This window comes from Dermacentor silvarum, chromosome 11 (genome assembly GCF_013339745.2).
Source record: "Dermacentor silvarum isolate Dsil-2018 chromosome 11, BIME_Dsil_1.4, whole genome shotgun sequence".
Lineage (NCBI taxonomy): Eukaryota > Metazoa > Arthropoda > Arachnida > Ixodida > Ixodidae > Dermacentor > Dermacentor silvarum.
The window spans coordinates 17,447,429-17,468,491 of record NC_051164.1 but is presented as its reverse complement, the minus strand read 5'-3'; positions in this window follow the sequence as shown (position 1 = coordinate 17,468,491).

Here is a 21,063-nt window from a genome sequence, read left to right as displayed (position 1 = left end):
GTCACACCTCTTTGTCGTAGAGGATCCTTGATTTAAACCACGTTCGTCTCATTTCGAAGTGTTGTTCAGGAATTCATGTTCAGGAAGATAACAGCGCTCGAAAGACAAGGACACGGGCAAAGAAGAACACGACACTGACGCTTTGCCTGTCTCCTTGTCTACCTAGCGCTGTTATTTTCCTAAACATGAATTGCCACCAACTCGGCCAAGTTTTTCGTCTAGTACAGTTCATTTGTTGTGCAGGAGCTCACGTCACAAACGCCCTGCCTGTTTGAGGCGCAACCGACGGTGGTCAGGAGAAGAGTTGCAACATTATACAGGGTGTTTCAGCGAGCACTTTCAAACAATTCTTTTTTAACGTTGCCTGCGGCAGATAGCACAATTCTAGTTCATGAGCTGGTCTACTGGAACGCCAATGCTTTTCTCCGCAAAGTTCGGTAATTAATATCTCGAAACTGGTGTCATCCCGATAATTCGTTACAAGTGGATCCGCCTTCCGAACCCCACGGCCAGAATTTGCAAATTGGAAAAGAGTCATAAGGTAATTAGTTTAAAACATTATTAGTGAATTTTTGTTAATTAGTCGATTGCGCATTTCAATTTCTAGCGCAAGTAATGTCGGCCTCTTCGAGTATACCAGCTCATGAACTAGAATTGTGCTATCTGCAGGAGGCAACGTTTAAAAATGTTCAAAGTGTTCGCTGAAACGCCCGGTATATATATTGACACGTGTAGTTGTTTATCATTTTCTTCCGGAGGCCGCATTTCACCCGCTAACAGGTTAATGTTATCGCTTGGCACAAGACGTGCTTGCATGATTACGAACTTACTCGAATGTTATCGTTGCTTCTATCTGTTGTTCATATTCTCTCTGAATCTTTTGTGTGATCAGATTGTATGCGCGACGCGAATTGTGTAGTACTTTTTAGAAGACACGCGGGCACCAGCGATTACTCTGGAGCCTTCGACGAGTCATGTATAAAAGCCCACGCGCTTGACACGCCGATCAAATTTTCGACGATCGCCGTCTCTGCTCGCCGCTATCGTTGTGCTTTGAATGTCGCTTGTAAGTTCACCCAATAAACAGCTTCCTGATACACAGCTTTTTGTTCGTCACTACTACGTGACAGTATATATAGGGTAATTATGGTAATTATTTAATTAGGCATTTTTATTTCTCGTAGAAGTCATGGCCACCTCATAGAAAGTGGATGGGAAAACGGCACCGCGGTAGCTCAATGGTAAGAGCATCGCACGCGTAATGCGAAGACGTGCGATCGTTCCCCACCTGCGTCAAGTTGTTTTTTTCATCCACTTTAATTTTCATTAATCTATCATTTATTTAGTTCAATTAGTAAGTACAAGTCATTTTCCCTATGTTTCCTTGGCGTAGTTGTGGACCATTATAGTTACAGAATGGATACCAAGAGAAGAGCAGTCGAGGAGGCCCGAAAACTAGGTGCGGTGATGAAGTTATGAAATTTGCAGGCGCACACTGGAATCAACTAGCGCACAACAGGGGTAATTGGAGATCACATGGAGAGGCCTTCGGCCTGCAGTGGACATAAATATAAAATATAACCTGATGATGATGGTGGTGGTGGTGATTCAGCAACAGAAAGCTGTATCGGGAGTTTTTCATGTTGCTCTACAATTTTCTGATTGACACTTTCCATCTAATTATAACATTTGAGAAGTTGATTAATTTTATAAGAGTAATTATGTAATCGGGCGGAATGCGAAAACTAATCTGAATATCCCCAAGCGACGGCAAACAACGATGCCTTGATTTTATCCAGCTACGTGATATTTGCATATTTTTAAAGCTTCTTGCATGGTAGTTGGGGCACCCTGTATGTATGTATGTATGTATGTATGTATGTATGTATGTATGTATGTATGTATGTATGTATGTATGTATGTATGTATGTATGTATGTATGTATGTATGTATGTATGTATGTATGTATGTATGTATGTATGTATGTATGTATGTATGTATGTATGTATGTATGTATGTATGTATGTATGTATGTATGTATGTATGTATGTATACTATCATAAGAAGCCAACAAACGATGACACCAAGGACAACACAGGGGAATTTACTTGTCTCGAATCTGGCACGAATCTGGCGAATCCGGCTCGAATCCGACAACATTGATGCCTTCAGGTAGCATATGTGGGCTTATTGACCAGTTGCCTTCACCCAAAAATATCACGTACTCGTGACGCCTGCGGCAGAAAGGTTGTTCCACATCCGCCGCCTAGGTTTGTGAGTGGTGGGGCTGGCCAACAATTCTAGGGTTAGTTGTAGTAGTAAAAAAACATAAATACCCATGAATAACCAGTCCACTGGTTATTAATCCTATGCATTACATGGCCTGCCCAGCTCCATTTTTTCCTCTTAATGTCAACTAGAATATCGGCTATCCCCGTTTGCTCTCTGATCCACACCGTCTCTTCCTGTCTCTTAACGTTAGGCCTAACATTTTGCGGTCCATTGCTCTTTGTGCGATCCTTAACTTGTTCTCGAGCTTCTCTTTTAACCTCCAAGTTTCTGCCCCATATGTTCGCAGCGGTAGAATACAATGATTGTACACTTTTCTTTTCAACGACAGTGGCAAGCTCCCAGTCAGGATTTGGTAATGCTTGCCGTATGCACTCCAACCCAATTTTATTCTTCGATAAATTTCTTTCTCGTGATCAGGGTCCCTCGTGAGTAATTGAACTAGATAAACGTACTCCTTTGCAGACTTTAGAGGCTGTCTGGCGATCCTGAATTCTTGTTCTCTTGCCAGGCTATTGAACATTATCTTTGACATTGCATATTAATCTTCAACCCCACTCTTACACTTTCTCGGTTGAGGTCCTCAATAATTTGTTGTAATTCGTTCCCATTGTTGCTGAATATAGGACATTGTCATCTGCAAACCGAAGGTTGCTGAGGTGTTCGCCGTTGATCCTCCCCGTCTAAGAGCTTAAATGCTTCTTCTAGGCATGCAGTGAATAGCGTTGGAGAGGTTGTGTCTCCTTGCCTGTTGCTCAATACGTGCTACATAAAAGTGTTTTTCCGAGCGTGAAACAAGCCAGCGAATACACGCAATATTGCCGCGCGACTGGCCGCTCGAGGCACTTTCCGTTCCCGTTCCAGTTACTTATTTTAAGAAAACGCTGCTTTATTCATTCAAAAACAAAAGTAACTGGAACACTAATGCATTTCGTCGGGCACTTCGAAAATTATATCTCGAAACTGGTGCAGTCCAGAGAACTTGTTCCAATTAGTGTACACGCCTTGCGAACTCACCAGCTTTAATTCGTAGATTGAAATATGCGCAATAAAATAATTCAATAAAAAGTTGGTTACGGTAATTGTGGTAATTATTTAATTAGGCATTTTAATTTCTGGTAGAAATCAAAATGCCTAACCGTAAATGCCTCTTGCTGGCCGCCTCGTCCATCAAGAGTTAGAATTGTGCTGTCTGACTCAGGCAGTTCCTTTTTAAATTTTGGACTTTCTAAAAAAAAACACAAAGTATATGTCGCTGCTACATGTTGTAGTTCAAATTTGACACATTAAACTGATATTGAGTTCGCAACATCTTTTGCGTAAAAATTTTGCCATGGTTTTGTTGAGTGCACGTGTCTTCGTTCGATGGGCATGATATTTCAGTGATGTTATTTTGTCCCTGTATTATTCTACAACAGGTAGCCATGTCGCCGTGCTTTCTTTCGTCTTCGGGGTTTAGATTGATATTATGCTATGAACGAGTAACTTTCTGGTCATTATTATGTCTTGCAGTAAATGTGTAATAATGATTATTTGAATTAATTGCATGAACTTCATTTATTTTGCAAAAAAATAAAGTAATGTTCATAACTGTAACAGTGTATGTCTGTTATGTAATGATATCGCACTTCACCCAGCGCAATTACGAGTCGCATTTAAGACGGCACCAAGGTGAGTACTCACTCATTCTAACAATGACATTGTGTTTCTTCTCCCCCGAGAAATGGCGCGATTACTCCGATGCGAGCGCCACCTGACGGCAGATCAGCTTACTTCCTGCCCGCGTGCGTCAACCCATTGGCCACGCGGGGGAGCAGAACGTCATAAGATGCGAAATCCAAGTGGGAAATGCGAATGTCCTGGATCGGGAGAGCTTCGAGCCTTCCCGAAGTCTTCCGGTTCTAAATAGGGCTTCAGCATTCAAACCTGTGACGGCTACGGGGAATGTCAGTCGAGGAGGAAATGGGTTTGCCATCCTGTAAAAACGCGAAAGCGGGGTAGGCCGGTAGCGTGCACCATACGTTACCGTCGATGAGGTCATGCTGTTCCTTCCGCAGGTCACTGCTGGCGACCTCGTCCTCGCCGCAGAGTTCGCCGACCCGGAAGGCACCCTCGCACCACGGCGGCTGTTCGTGGTCCTCTCGGAAGCGAAGGCTGAACAAGCAAAAGGCGTCACGTTAGCCCGCGATGTAGCGCAATTTGCAAAGCGCAATGGGACAAACAACACGACACTATATAGCGCTGTTAATTGGGTGACTTGATGTTCGTTCGTGTTGTAAAGCGCTGACGCTGAGTAAAAAAAGGGTTAATTAAACTAGCAGCCACGATAGGACACACCGGACGAGGACCGCAGGCGCAACGCTTTGAGCTTTGTTGTCCTTGTCTGAAAGTGAATCTGTACGACGCACATCCCTAAGAGTTTAAAAAAAAAAAAGAAACTTTGAGTACGTTTAAGCTTCGCTCTTAAGAGTGGAACGCGATATCGTTAATGGGCGCCGTTGACGCCGACACCGTATTTTCTGCGACATGGGGCCCGGTAAAAAGGCTCGGTTTTCAACATTCCCCTCACTGTTGCCTAGAACCAAAGTACAGCGAAACACTATCAGAACTGGAGGACGCTCAAGCTTCGCCTTTAAGAGTGGAACGCGATAGCATTTAAAGATCCCTGGCTGCTTGTCAGGCTTTTTTCTCGTATACTCAAATTACAATCCGACGCTATCACGTCTGTAGGTTGTGGTTAACTCGTACTTAACGATTTTTCTGACGGATTTTACTTTGAGAAATTCAATTTTTGTTCACTAACACCTTGCGCCACGCGATGGGCCCCCGCCCGGTTGGTGTGATTCGGGATGATATGGTTTGGCATGATTATTTCCGCCAGATGTCGATGCTTAAGCCTACGCCGACACCGACGCCGGATTTTCTGCGACACAGGGCCCTTAGGGCCCATTCACACTTGCGACTAGGCGAGGTCGCGCGACCAAGTTAGTCGCAAAGCGACCAGTCGCAAGTAGTTTGAAGTTTGAAGTAGTCGCAAATGGTCGCTTTTCTCGAAATGCGACCGTTTCGGGCCAGTCGCTCACTGCTCGATTTTTCAGTCGCGCGACCGCAGACGCAGAACAGCTGAACCAATAAGATGCGACGGAACAGGACCTCCGTATACGCTCACGCTTATTTTACGCGGCGATGACATTTCAAGCAGACGTGAACGGCAGATCGTGAGACACTTCGGTTTAGCGACTCGTCGGTCGCATTTGTCAGTGTGAACATCGTTCGTCTTGAGTAGCTTTCTGGTCGCCAGTCACAATAGGTCGCGCGACCTCGCCTAGTCGCAAGTGTGAATGGCCCCTTAACGCTATCGCGTTAAAAGTGCTGCGACATTCCTGATTTTAACGCGACAGCATTAAGGGCCCCGTGTCGCAGAAAATCCGAGGTTGGCGTCCCGTGAGTGAAAAGTGCCGTATATATTTACGTCTATGTATATGCCACGCCTTGCAATATGACATGCGGTATATGCGGTTATATTACCAGACCATTCTATCACTAAAGTTGCTCATACCTTGTCCTACATCCTTGACAAAGTGATTCCTCGGTATTTTGAGAGTCACAGTCTACAAACAAATGTCATGAAACAAAACACCCACAGCGAATGCCTTTTATGTTAAACATTCTCAGACTGAAATATTAAAAGATCGAAACAATAACAGAAACCTGAAAATTATGTAACTGTTTCGGCGCGGCTGTGCACAAACTCCGGGATCGGCTCACGCAAGAGGCCGCCTTTCTACCAGAAAGCTCGCCTTCGTGCATAGCGTTCGCCGCCAGTGTTTCCCGGTAACCATTACGGTTGCTTAAGCTGCAGTTGTCGGGAAGCCTGAGAAGCAGATCTTTGAATGCTATCGCGTTCCACTCTTAAAAGGGAAGCTTAAGCGTCCTCCAATTTTTCGCGTTTCGTGAGCGCTGCACCAATCGCAAGACGAACGTAAGACACAAAGAAACTCCACCGTTCGACGAAGGACAGCACCAAGCAGTGAAACACGTCTCAGTAACTTGTGATACGCTCCACCGGCTTGTGCCATTTTCACTAAACATTACACTTTCTTGTTCAGAAACGTAATATGTTGACAATTACTCATGATTCACCAAATTCGAGCAAATTTAACATTCTCAGACAGGAAACCTGAGGGCACTCTCTATATCGCACACTACAAGCGACCTTCACCTGCCTATGCTTTGAAGCACGAGAGGTACTTTCATTAAGAAAGTAGAACATGGTATGGTTCGCAGCCAGTACGCTACCAAATAGAAGGGTTAATAATACCCTCGAATAATGTACGCTGCGTTTAATCGTAATGTACTGTTGCGGTACAAATGACGAGAATTTTGTCCTTGAAAACGACCATTAAGCGATGTGAATGCAGTGTCACAGGCTATACAGGAATTCACTCCAATATCTGTAAAAATCAGTGCTTTGTTTGCTTAGTGTCTGATATCTATCCGATGTTGCGGCCGCACTAGTGATGCAAAGCTATTGCTAGTACTATAGATAATATCAATGAATGAGTCATTATCGGTGTATCGATAGTACGAAAACTTTCAATAACACAAAACCACGCAGCCTACCACACGCAAACACTGCAACATGAGCTTGGCAACGCTTCCTTGCTCTTAACAGCATGAACCGAGTGCTATACTGGTGGTCACTTTTCACATTATTTCCGGTCACCACCGAAGAATTGCAAAACCATCTATAACCGATAGCACATTCAATAGCGAACTATCGCTGTACGATCCGTGGTACTATTGTACTGCTACTAATAGTTTTTGTTTCACTCTGATGCCAAAACATCTTGATACTATCGACAGTGCTACTCGCCGCGGTAGCCCAGTACCGAAACCTTTCTAACACTATGGCCTAGTGGCTTTGGCGTTGTGCTCCTGTGCTCAAGGTAACGGGTTCGAACCCTTCCGCGACGGTCGCATTTCGGTGGGGCGAAGTGCAAGAAAGGCTCGTGTGCTTAGATTTTGGTGCACGTTAAAGAACCCCAGGTGGTCAAAAATATTCCGGAGTGCCCCCATCACGGCGTACCTCGTAATCAGACAGTGGTATTGGCACGTAAAAGATTTAATTGTCTTTTATCGAACGTGCCCGATCGACTGTAATACTATCGATGGTCGTTTTTACACTACACCTACAGTCTTAAATAATATATCGGTACTATCAATATTCAATTTACCGCTAGTTTTGCATGCATAACTATAGTCTACACACACATGTTTTCGTTCTTGTTTCAATTTATTTGGTTGAAATATGTCGAAGACATATATGCTGTCTGCTTTGCTGTGTGCCAACTATGTTGCGAAGCTCAGTCAGATGTCGCAAGAGACGCCTTTTGCCTGGCGTAGCAGGGTATAAAAACAGTTAGAAGTGTGTTTGTAGCTACTGTGAATATGAGATTAAGTAGGGAATTATAGCACATATATCATATGTTTCTTTTCATTACTAAATAAACCAATTAAAAAACAACTATGCCAGACCTTTGATTTCCTGGGCTTCACTTGTGATGCATGGCTCGGTATGCCATCCAAATTAGCGGAATCAATGACCGCTCGAGATCTCTCTATTATTGTAATTATTATAGGATATAAGTATTGTATATGGTCATTATTGTAGGGCATGTGCTAATCAATGTTTTTCGTAGGCCAGCCACGAATGAAACCAGCTTGCACACAACACTGCGAAATCACTGATTCGTGCATAATTTACAACAGCATAATTCATATAGCGTGATTCAACTTTCATCCATGCTCCTGCTGCTTGCAATTGCCTGAATTTATTTTTTCTATAATATGTGTGGTGCTGGTTGTGCTCGCTAATGACTCTGCTTTCTACGGAATTACGAGGGTCGCAAATTATCGCAATCAGTCAGAGATACAGATGGTGAGCACTCGCCCGCGCATTGGGATTCCTGCATATGTGAGCCGCTCTTTTCAGACACGCAGATTACATGGAAAAGTAAGAGCATAATCGCGAGAGAAACGTTAGAATCCTTCCACATAAAAAAGTACAGATACATTTTGTATCAATGACACAGTGGCCTTGTAATCACGCCATATCAGTTATGTGTTGCATTGTATTGTATCTTCATGTTCATGTTGCACGCGAACTTGTGGTGCTTTTTTATTTTCAGTTTCTGAACGTAACCCCAATGTATTAAAATCAGCCCCCCCTCTCCTATGTAATGCCCGCAAGGCCCCTTAGGGTATATGAATAAGTATCGTTGAGAAATCGCATTGTTGGGACTTGTAGCACGAAACCATCATCTGTTCCCTTCATTTTGTTTTCAGTTGTGGTCCTGTGGTTCTGCGCATGCATTCGCGTATCTTGTGCAGCACAGAGGCAATTTTGAAGGCCTTTACTCGTGGATAACTTTCTGTGGCAATCAAGGGGTGTAGGCAAAGCAAGCACAAGCGAGAGCGCTCAAGAAAGTAGCCCCGCACTTTCATCCGCGCCTGTTTAGGCTGCGGAAGTGAAAGCATAGACACCTCAACTACAACAGAAAAATAAGACAAAAGGCACCACTGAGCGTTCAAGTTGACTTGTGTTGCGGTTTTATTGCGATAGCCATTATATGGACACTTATATGGACACGGGATTTCTGCCGTCGGCGTCGCCGTCGTCGTCAGGTTCCGTATAGATTCCAAGGGCGATAAAATCGTCGCCGCACGCCGTACGAGTAAAAGCGCGCGGGGGACGCGCGCTATCACGGAGAGCCAACGCACGGCGGAAAGCAAACGCGATTGTCGCCGAAAAGGCCGTGGGGGTATGGGGGGGAGGGAGGTGGGGCGACGCTATGCTACGGCACCAAATGCTTATCTTGCAACCCAGCGCAAGGAGAACTGGCAACGCAATCTCCCACGCGAAAGCAAAAAAAAAAAAAAAAAAAAAGCGGGGAGGCAGCGCGGGAGGGACGGGGGGAGCAGCTTCTACTCTGCCAACAAATACGCTTGCACTGGCGGTGGTGGCCGTCGCCCCCACCGTCTCTTTATCTCCACCACGGCCGGGCTCGACTGGCGCGCGCACTCGCTTCTGAAAAAGCGAGCGAGCGCGCGCGCCAGTGGAGCCCGGCCGTGTCTCCACACGGCTCTGACCTTTGTGCGCTGTCCATTCGCCGCTCAGTTTCCGTTGACGCGATAGACCGCACGATTCTTCGCCCGCTGCAGCGGCCGCGCCAGCGTTTTCACAGTCGTTGTCTGCGGTCATTCAGTGTGATCTATCCATGTTTGCTTGTGCGCGATGACACCAAGCTTGGCAATTCAGTTAGAAAGCGAATGTGTCCAAGTTTATGCGGCCGATAAAACTACTCTACTATCCCTACTCCGAATAGCTCTCTACCAATTTGCTATCGCAATTGATGCTTCGCCTTTCGGGTGAAACTGCGACATTTTTTTCGCAGTTTTCGCGGAAACTCGCTGTCAAAACGCTGGAGTTAGGAAGCGCGGCAGCGAGCGAAATGACCTTCGTGCTGCCGCTCGCATCAACGCGAACTAAGCCGCGAAAACACATCGCACGGCGGAATGTGTCCCCGACGCAGATGGTTTTCACAATACAGCGGCCCGGGTGGGCGCACGCGTCGTCCGGGCCGCGCGGAGTGCCCCCCCCCCCCCTCCCTACCTTCCCTCCGGAGCGTTGCGCGCGACTGAAAGACGGCGCGCTTCCTCCCCGTTTTCCTTCCTTCCGTGCGAGAGATTGAGCCGCGAACGCCGGCTCACCCTCGCCAGCTTTCACTCGCACACACAGCATACGGCATGCGGCGACGATTTTATCGCCATTGGAATTTATACGGAACGTCACGGCGATGGTGACGGCAGAAATGCGCCTGGAGTGGCCATATAATTGCTATCGCAATACGAAGTAGGAAGGAAGGCAGGAAGGGAGGAAGTGAGGAAGGGTCGATCAAATGTCGACGTTAAGCAAGACAAAGTGGCAAATGATCCCATGTTTAAATGTTGATTATATATCTCTATTCTGGCCTCTGTCCATTTTTCATTATCATTATTCACTCATTTCGCATCTCATTTCAAGCGCAATTACGACGACCTCATCTTCTTTAGCGTCGACACTTGGTTGACCTTATATTTTTTTTTTTTTTTTTTACCAAAAGGCCAGGTGGTTTGATCCCGAAGATAGCGCAACCCACAGTGCATTGTGGTGAATGTTTGACTTTATATTTGCGGTAATTGAGCTCGTACCGTAATTTTACCTACTCTGCGACTGATTCTCGCTTCTTGTGGGTACCGTCGAAGCTGCCTTCCAGACACCATTGCCTCGCACGAGTGAGGCAATGGCGCGAGTTCATCCAGTGAACAGACTCCATTTCTCGAAAGTGTACCGTAAGGTCGCTTTGCCTCAACGTGCCCTTATCTACGGCGGTGCAGCCTTTACAGGGATGTAGTGAAATGTGCGTAATGTTTGACTATACTCGTATTGGCGCTAATTACGCATGTACGGTTAAGTTTACCTACGCTACAACTAATTCTCTCTTTTTGTCTCCTTGAGACGTCCATTTTGAAACCACTTGTCATTCGGTACAACACTTTTAAAGCGCAAAAGAGCCGTTTATTTTTCTTTTGTTTTTTTTTTGCTGGAAACAAGATACCCACACCGCAGATACGCCAAACCCAAACAGACCTTGTCAACAGAAATCACGGACTCACAGACACCGAAATAAAAGCTCATACATGGACTCTTGCAAACACAGACGCACTCAGAATTTGGCTCACGTGTGTGTGTGTGTGTGTGTGTGTGTGTGTGTGTGTGTGTGCGTGCGTGCGTGCGTGCGTGCGTGCGTGTGTGTGTGTGTGTTTGTGTGTGTGTGTGTGTGTGCGTGTGTGTGTGCGTGTGTGCGTGCGTGCGTGCGTGCGCGCGTGTGTGTGTGTGTGTGTGTGTGTGTGTGTGTGTGTGTGTGTGTGTGTGTGTGTGTGTGTGTGTGTGTGTGTGTGTGTGTGTGTGTGTGTGGTGTGTGTGTGTGTGTGTGTGTGTGTGTGTGTGTGTGTGTGTGTGTGTGTGTGTGTGTGTGTGTGTGTGTGTGTGTGTGTGTGTGTGTGTGTGTGTGTGTGTGTGTGTGTGTGTGTGTGTGTGTGTGTGTGTGTGTGTGTTTAAACAAAAGCCACTACTAGAACCGATGGGTGGATATTACTCCACAAAGTTCATCACTTTCACCTTTCTTCTGCGCCTATTTTCGGTCTTTAGAACCTTCGCTTCACGTTAGCGAAGGACTGATAAGGAAAAAAGGTTCGTTCATTCCGCCACAGAATCCCTGTGTTAATCTTCCCTGTTTTAGATTTAAATCCCACTGCCTTGGGCCGGATTACTATGTCGTCATTAACCTCTGAATGAACACTGCAGCACGCTAACAAAATAGGCCCTATGCTCGTTTTGCCTGCGTCAGAGCAAACAGCGGTCTCGCAGAGAAACCACCCTAATCGTTTCGCTGTGTCTCACTGGCTGTTTTTAGTGAACGGTGCTAGTGAATGGTTCGTCCCCAGAGGCCGTGTGCAACAATTTGAGAAACACCAGCGTCAGAACAACCTAAAGCTCAGCATGCTAGTGTAGGGATACGTCGTGCAGAGACACGGATATGCGAAACACGGACTTATAAGCGCTTGTCGTTCTTCTGGTGTCCGTATTTGTACGCCTGCCTTTCTGTATACCGGTTGAGGCGCCACGGAATCGTGCTTGCTGCAGAGCTCACCTGTGGGCCGCTACGGGTGGCCTCGAGAACTCCTGAGGACATGGCCAGTCGGCGAGGAATTCGGCCGCGAACTGGGCAGCTCTCCGCAAGAACTCGTTGTCGGGAGGAACTGCGTATGTACGTTTGAGATACTGTGAGCCAAGGTAAAAAAAGAAAAACAGAGAACACAAGGAAAATATATGCGGATCCCACGCTCTGAGGGAATCGAGGTAAACGAAGCTTTCTATACTGTTTGCTTTGACTGACGATAATTAGCGGTCATGTCGACGGCGAACTTGTAATTTCTTCAGCGTTTGGTTCAATACGAGAGTGGTGAGTTGATGTTGAACGTTACCTTGCGTGCACCAGTGCTGTCTGCGTAGTACACAGAACACACAGGGAGACGTGTTTGCATGAGGTGCTGTGCTGCATTTTTCATAATCTCTGAGAGGGTTGATCATTATCATTGCCTCACATGGCACGTCGCACCGAGGCAGAAGTGTTAAACTTTATAATTGTATTATGGGGCTGTACGTGCCAAGACCACGATCGGATTATGAGGTCCGCATAGTGGCCGACTCCGGATTAATTTTTACACGCTGGTGTTTTTAACGTGCATCTAATAATCTAAGTGCACTAGCATTTTTGTATTTCGCTCCCGTCGAAATGAGGCTGCCACGGTCGGGAGTGAACCCGCGACCTCGAGCAATGCCATAGCCGTCAAGCTACCACGGCGGGCACACAAGTGTTTATTTGACGTGCGACCGCTACCGTAGTGTCACCTAGGCTCTACGGTGATTTAATGTGGCTTTGCGTCTGCACGACCTGCGTCAGTTGTCCGCTTGACAAATTTGCATGGTGTTTATTTTTCAGAAATAGCAGAAACACACACTACCGTACCTTCAGCTTGCTCGCAACCGTTGTTTCCTTGCCTTCTCACGTCACATTTCCTCTCACCCGCCCTTCCCCTCTGTATTGGAAATGCGAGCGAATAGCGGCAAGGCTGCTATTCACTCGTTTCACGACTGCGTCGGTTCTACCCATTCTCTGCCTCCCCTCCGTGCCTCCTCCTACCATTCTATCTACCTGCCCTCTGGACTTGCACGTTAGTAGAAAGGTAAGCGCTGCAGTTCTCGCAATGCGTTCGAAGGGGGGGGGGGGGGGGGGGGGTCTCGCGGACAATTACAGCTGTCAAGACGCTAACGTGGCGACAGCCAGGGAGCTCCAGAGGGCACTGTGCACATGCCAGGCGACGGAAAGGTCCAAACGAGTTTCTCGCGTCGACTTTACTCTCTGCCACGCTCCTGCTATGTATATACACGCTCTGAACCAACCTTCGACGTGGCGTGCAAGACAGCAGCAGCAGCAGCGCAAAAGTCGAAAGAAGAGATAAAGAAAGCTTCACTTTAAAAAAAAAGCGACAAAAAGAGCCAAAGAGCTGCGTATGCGCATCTCACCCGCTGGGGCCCCTTCTGGCGGCTTATATAGATTTCTTTTCTTTTTCGGAAGCCTGCCCTTAGGCATAATAAATACACAAACGGATTCGTTTGGTGCAAATAGTCTAATAGAGAACGGGAGTAACGACCATGCATCCATCGTTCTATGTCGACAGGGCATCCTAGGCGTGCCTGATAGAGTTAAGACGACACCAGAAGAGCGGACTGATTGGTGCAAGCGCGGTTCTGCTATGGTACTGTTCTGCGTGGTGGTGCAAATAGTGTCCGCACACACTCGTGTGCTATAAACTAATTTTGCAAAAAGCAACGACACGCCGCCATTTTCAACCTCTGTACCGTTGAGTAATCGGTACATTTTGTTACGGTGTGTCACATTTCTCTCCCCTTCCTTTTATTTTATGCGAAGTCTCAGGTATCCAGCAACCTCCTGCCAGACACTCCTCAACGTAATTGAAGTCAGCGCCAGAACATATTGAAGGTTAGAGGCAGGAGCCGGAGAATACCACGCTTAATTAAATCCGCATTTTTCCTTACTAGCGTCCGCAGTCCTTGAAAGCGATTCTCGTCTTGGCATGTTTCTTGCGAGGCACGATCTTGCTCCAGATTGCCTAGTTTTATGTTCTCGCTATATGCAGACAAAAATTTGGGAAATGTTAATACAATTATGGTGTTTTACGTGCAAAAACCACGGCCTGAATACGAGGCACACCGTAGTGGGGGAACTCCGTAATAGTTTTTACCACCTGGAGTTCTTTAACGTGCACACAATGCACGGTACACGGACGTTTTGGCATTTCGCCCCCATCGAAATGCGGACGCCGCGGCCGGGATTTGATCCCGCCACCTCGTGCTTAGCAGCGCAACGAAAAAAGTTTTCCACTTACCTAAATGAAACCTCGCCAAATCGCAACACATGTGGAATGGCGTTTCATAAATATTTTTTTTCTTTTTAAACACACACAACAATAAATACATGGAACTGCGGTCGAGCGAAATAACCACCGTTTCCAAATCAGTGTACCACATACACGTAACTTTTATCGGGAACAGTGCTTCACACACCTGTATCCCTGGAATCATTCTTAAGTATGTTAGACGATTTCCCGCACATTTAAACATGGTTCCAAGTAAGTACGTCTAAAACAGCATTCCGTGTAATAGTCATAGGTATATGGAACATTGTTGCGAATGACAAGGGCTATTTTACTGGAACACAGTTTCAAATATTTATTGCTATGTGCATTTAACAAGTGAAAACAAAGCAATATCTGGAACGCTGCGTCATACATTTTGCGATTTTATGTGGAACGTCATTCCATTAGGCTAAGTAGAAAATATTGGCGAAAATGTTTCGCTTTTTAACAGCAATCTAAATGGTGCGCAGGCTTGCGTTGTTTAACGGACCTCCTATGTCTTGCTATGACAAGCTTCTGCTTTCTGGTTTGTTGTCGCTCGCAAGATATCCTTCACAGAAAGTGTCAGCTTGAGCGCTCAATCTGATGTAATATAATGGGCACTCTCTAATTCGCCCATACTTTTATCTGCACCATCTGGGATACATGGAGGAATTGATAACGCAGGCTGACACAGCAGATATATGTCAAACGTTTCACGATCACGTAGCATCTAGCGGGCGCATACAGCGCTATCATCTAGCGAAGCCAGTAGTGTAATCAAATCGCGCCAAATCGGACTAAAATGTTCGCCACTGAAGATGCCGAAAGAAAGATTCAGGTAACAAGTCGTTCATGTTACTCTGTATACCACTTCCAATGCCTACCATCTTACTTAACATTCGGTCATTCTATTCATTGGTGTTGCTCTTTTTATGTTTATGTTTTTTTTTTCTGTACAGCTTCTTAATGACCCAAAGCAAAACTGGGGCTCTGAGACACACCTTATATAGTCGAAAGCTCCGGATCAGTTTTGACCACCTAGCATGAGTTTTCTGCAATCTTACCCCGCCCCCTCCTCTCATCTGAATGTTACCAGGACGCGAACCCGTCACCTCCTGGTCAATGGCAGTATAAATCCAAACAACAGCGAGGCTCGCAAGAAGATGGAGGCTTGAAGCAACTAACAGTGGTGGAACAAGGAATGCCGCCGGAGCCAATCTTTCGACTATATTATACTTGTCTTCGCCAGGGCCGACAATACGATGTTGATTACTTCAATGGCGGTAGGGTTCCTTTGCAAACCGTACTTGCAGAGATCTTGATACATCCTTGCAACTTGCGTGCCCAGCATGTCCCTTACGCACATAGGTCAGGAATGCCTGGATCAGGGACGCGCGTCCCATGAACAGAACAATCCAGCAGAATTCGAGCGGTGGATGTTAAACTATAGCCTATACGTAAGTGGTCACGTTTAACTACTTACCTTTTAACTATGTAACGGTTCATCGGTCACCAGATTAGAGGACAAGGCACGCGCTGCTGAGGGACGACTGCCGGGTACTTCGACATCATCCGCTCACCAGGCGTCCTTGTTCGCCCTGATTGTCAATATCGTCGGCCCCCGTTTCAGCAAAGGAAAAGATCATCGTACTGCAATAAGTACGTCTCTCACCAACAAAACATATTAACGGCACACCTAACGCATCTGCTGCAATCAACGTTAATCGAAGCATTCTTGAGTCGTTTCAGTTAAACGTTGTGCAAAGACAAACCCGTTGCGTGTTATTGTATTTCATTTGCAATTTACGTATTCGTTAACCAGGGCCACAACTGCATGGGAGAGACCCACCGCTACGTCTGCTCTGCGAGACCACGCTGCGTCACGCGAGGAGGAGGCGAAGAAGCTACATGCTGCACCTGGGCGACTGCAACGCGACACGATTATCAGACCCACCGCGCGGTGCCTTAGCGGCTATGGCGTGGCGCTGCTAAGCACGTGGTCACCGCCGGTTCGATCACAGGCCATGGCGGCCGCCTTCCGATGAGGGCGGAATGCAAAAGCACTACGGCGCGCCTCAGAATCAAAGTGGTGTTTTGGGCAAGCAGAAGAACCCTTGAACGTAAGTTTTAAGTTTTGACTGTTATCAGGATTTTCACGATTGCACTGCCCTCGGTATCGGCTCTAGTTGCGAAGCCCATTAGAACCGTTGCGAGAGCGCATCACTGCCGAAAAAAAAAATTCTCGAAAAAATGTGACAGATCTTTTTTTGCTTTTTCTTTTTTGAGCATGGGAAGACAGGCTACATCCGAGCCGGCTATCCCATAATCTCAAATTTGTTGCTAAAGAAAACATAAAAAAGGACAATACAGAAGAAAATATCAAAAAGCATGATACACGCGCGGAACACAAGCACACAAAGGTTCTCTCATCTACCGGTACCAGGATGGAAAGCACAGTTCAGTAACTATAGGATGGTCGCTCCTTATACAGGCGATGAGTCCACACAAGTCTCTTCATATGCACATATATAAGAACCCCACCAACCCGAGATCAGTTCGTTAAAGAAGAAGTACAATGTACAAGAGAAAAAAAAAAAGTCGCAGCTACCGACGGCAATCGTCACCGTCTCGGCACATCTGTGCAAGCATGCGCGACCGCTTTGTGACTGCATCATAGAGAAATAGAAATGACTAGATTAGTGAACTTGGTGTATACCTCCAACTCGACGTCGTATACGATCTTGTCGGACACGTGCGACGCGCACTTGGCTTTCAGCTGTCACATCACTGTCCACAATTTGTTCAACGCCATACACCGTTTCGAAGCAGACGCTCCCCTAAATTTCTTGAGGTTGCCGCCACACACACACACAAAAAAGGAGGACGCTTAAGCTTCGTCTTTAAGAGTAGAACGTGAAAGCGTTATCGGAACCCGTTCGCATCGCATCGTTTGCATACGGCAAGTACGCTTCATTTACTGCAACACGTACTGAACGTGGGAAAGCCAGCTTACAAAGATCAAGCTTACACCGATCCCCTTAAAGTCGGCTTCACTTTCAAACTGAAATGCATTGCTGGAAAGACGTTCTTCCAGGGGCACTATAAGTGGTCTTATATTAAAATGTGAAGGCCCTAGCACATTTTCTCTTTTATTATTTTAATAATTGTTTGCTATTGCCCCGATGGCGCGCAGGTCTGGTATAAATGCTGGAAAAGGGGTTTGTGTTTGAGTTTACTCGTAGCAGAATTAGGTTTTCTCGCCTAACATTCAAATAACATATACATTCAAATTAAATCCGACGGCGAATCCGACGCCGAATGGTAAAGTCGTACTTTACCTTTTTTCTGACACATTTCACTGTGAGAAATTCAATTTTTGTTCACCAAAACCTTGCACCACGTGGAGGGCCTGCGCGGTCGATGTGGTTGGATGATTTTCTCCGCCACCCGCGATCACACGCCGGTTGCCGACGTCGGATTTTCTGAGACACGGGGGCCCTAAACGCTATCGCGTTAAAATCTGTCTGCGTCGGCAACCTTCTTGAAACCGCATTGCAATCTTTGCATCGCTGCTCCCCAAGCAGGCGATCTGCGGCCGTCGAAAACGGAGCGCCGTGAGCACGAGCAGCGAAGGAAATCACGGTACAAACCATGTAAACAAAGCGGAGACTGCACCAGGGCGCGACCGCGCTGCTTGACATTTCCACATTGGGGGCGCTGTCAGGAGGCACAGTCTGGCGATGGTTTTCTCAGCACAGGAAGCCCCAATCATGATACCACGTGACACGACGGTTTAGAGTGCTCAGACATTTTTTTTTTTAGAACGATAGCTTTCTTTCACTGCTAGCCCCGGTTTAACAGAAGGACGGCTTGTCGCGCACCACGGGTGTCGACCGCTGAATGCGATTTTTCATGCGAAAGCATATTAGTATATGCCCCATGAAGCGCAAAATATGGCGAGCGTACCGGCGTTTACATACGATGGTACCAAGACCCACGTGACCAATTGATGACGTCACGCTCTCGGCGCTGGACCTGCTGTGGCTCGCACTGCGAAATCCCACGGTGAACAGGCATGGCGTCGTGGTCGATCCACACCCAAAACATTGACTTTACCCAATTCGAAAATTGGGTCGACCTACGTTCACAACCTACCTGGCCTACTCCCAAAATTAACTTGGCTCGCTCACGATATTTGGGTGGCCCAACCCCAAAGCTAACTTTGCCCAATCTGAAAATTGAATTGATCCACATTTACAACCTACCTGGCCCAGTCCCAAAATTGACTTGGCCCACTCTCAATATTTCGGTGACCCACCCCCAAAACTAACTTTGCCCACTTCGAAAATTGAGTTGACCCGTGTTCACAACCGACCTGGTACTTCCAAAATTGGCTTGGCCCACCTGCAAATTTTGGGTGGCCGGCCCCCAAAATTGGCTTTGCCCAATTCGAAAATTCAATTGACCCAAGTTCGAAACCGACCAAGCCCACCCGCAAAATTGACTTTGCCCAATCCGACAATTGATTTGAGACACGTACAAGACCGGCCTGGCCCACTCCCAAATTTACTTGGCCCAATCCGACAATTCGTGGACAATTCGACCTGGTGTATCCCAAAATTGACTTGGCCCACCTACAACATTAGGGGCGCCCACCCCGAAAATTGACTTTGCCCAATTAGAAAATTGAGTTGACGCACTTTCAAAACTGTACTTGGCCCACCGCCAACATTTCGGTGGCCCACCCTCAAAACGGACTTTGCCTTTGCCCAATTCGAGCACATGACCAAGTGAAAAGTATCGCGCGGGAGAGTCATAATGATGTCGTATTTAGTGCATGTAAGGAGACTTAAATGCCTCTAACTTTTGTTCTTTCCTTCCTCCCCTCCTTTCAACTAGTTGTGCTCACGGACAACTTTCTGTGACAAAAAAAGGGAAAGGCAAAGCACGCACTTGATCATGACACATATATGCTGCCCTAAAAGCGAAACCGAGAACTGCCTCGCAGGAAACGTATTATTTACGGCGCTCAGAGGCTCGTAATTGTTTCTAGAGTTTCGAGGTCCACAATATTCGTTTAACGCAAAAACTTAAAAGTGGAAAATGTCATGTGCAATATTGTTTTAACATACGATAGGCCATGGTGAAAACATAATCTAGATTCTGTCGGTTTTTGGATGAATATTCAGAGATGCTACAAAAGAATGTAACAGCGAAGAAGCATATCCCCAGACCATACCAGAAGAAAAGGAGTGAACTTCAGTTCAACAAGACTGAAGCCACATTATCCCGAGAGTGTCGAGACACAAACACCACACACACACCACACACACACACACACACACACACACACACACCACACACACACACCACACACACACACACACACACCCACACACCACACACACACACACACACACACACACACAACACACCACACACAACACACACACACACACACCACACACACACACACACACACACACAACACCACACACACACACACACACACACACACACACACACACACCACACAACACACACACACACACACACCACACACACACACACACCCACACCACACACACACCACACACACACACACAACACACACACACACACACACACACACACACACACACACACACACACACACACACACACACACACACACACACACACACACACACACACACACGCACGCACGCACCACCACGCACGCACGCACACAAATAGTTATATATATATATATATATATATATATATATATATATATATTATGCCGATAGGTTTCTGTACGTCGTTCGGATTTCGTACCTATATTGATGTTTTCTCCAATATTACTTTTCTAGATACTTTCTAAACACATCAATCGCGACACACGCCGAAACTGAAACTAAAAGCATCACGTATAATGTTAAGACTGTTGTGCACCATTGCTTACAGGTTTTGATGGCGTATCAACAGGAAGGCAGTCTCTTTTCAGCGGAAGGTAAGCAGGAGGACTTTCGACGTAGCTGAACAGATATGCCGACTTTGCCTTGTTTTGCCGCTCGAAGCTGGCCTGCAAGAAAGGGTCACCGTTACCTGCTTGCGTATCGTGGACCATAGCGAGTCTATGTCATTTCTAAAGGCGCACTTCTTGTAAAAGGTCGACGCCATGGTAATCGAAAAGACCGCCGAAATCTTCCATCGCCAACTCCGTGAACACGACCGCGCGTCGTCTGCTCCGGCAGCGTCCTAGCAACGAGTAATCAAGGTCACACGTACTTCTGAGCTCATGCAAAATTAATTCTAGATCGAACGTTTCGTTCAGCGGATGAAAGTAAAATCGCCTATTTTTCACTTTTACACTCTGCTATAGCAAGTGGGATCTAATTTCCGCCACATATTTTTTCGCAGTTCGCAAATTTCTTTGCCTAGCAACATGGCGACGAAAGCGTCCCTAGCTTCCTCGTCTCCAACGAGTGCCTAATGGCTGCCAAACAGGTGCGCGCTTTAAAAAAGAGTGCAACATTCTTGATGCCTGGCAGCATTTAAATAAATTTTATTTTGTTAAATATATCGCAGAACTACTAACTTTGCAAATATAAACGTATTTTTGTAATATATGCACGAATTGTTGTTTTCTAAGGTTTTGTGTACCGTTACTATGCAACGAGCGCGCGGAGTGACATGTCGTTTATG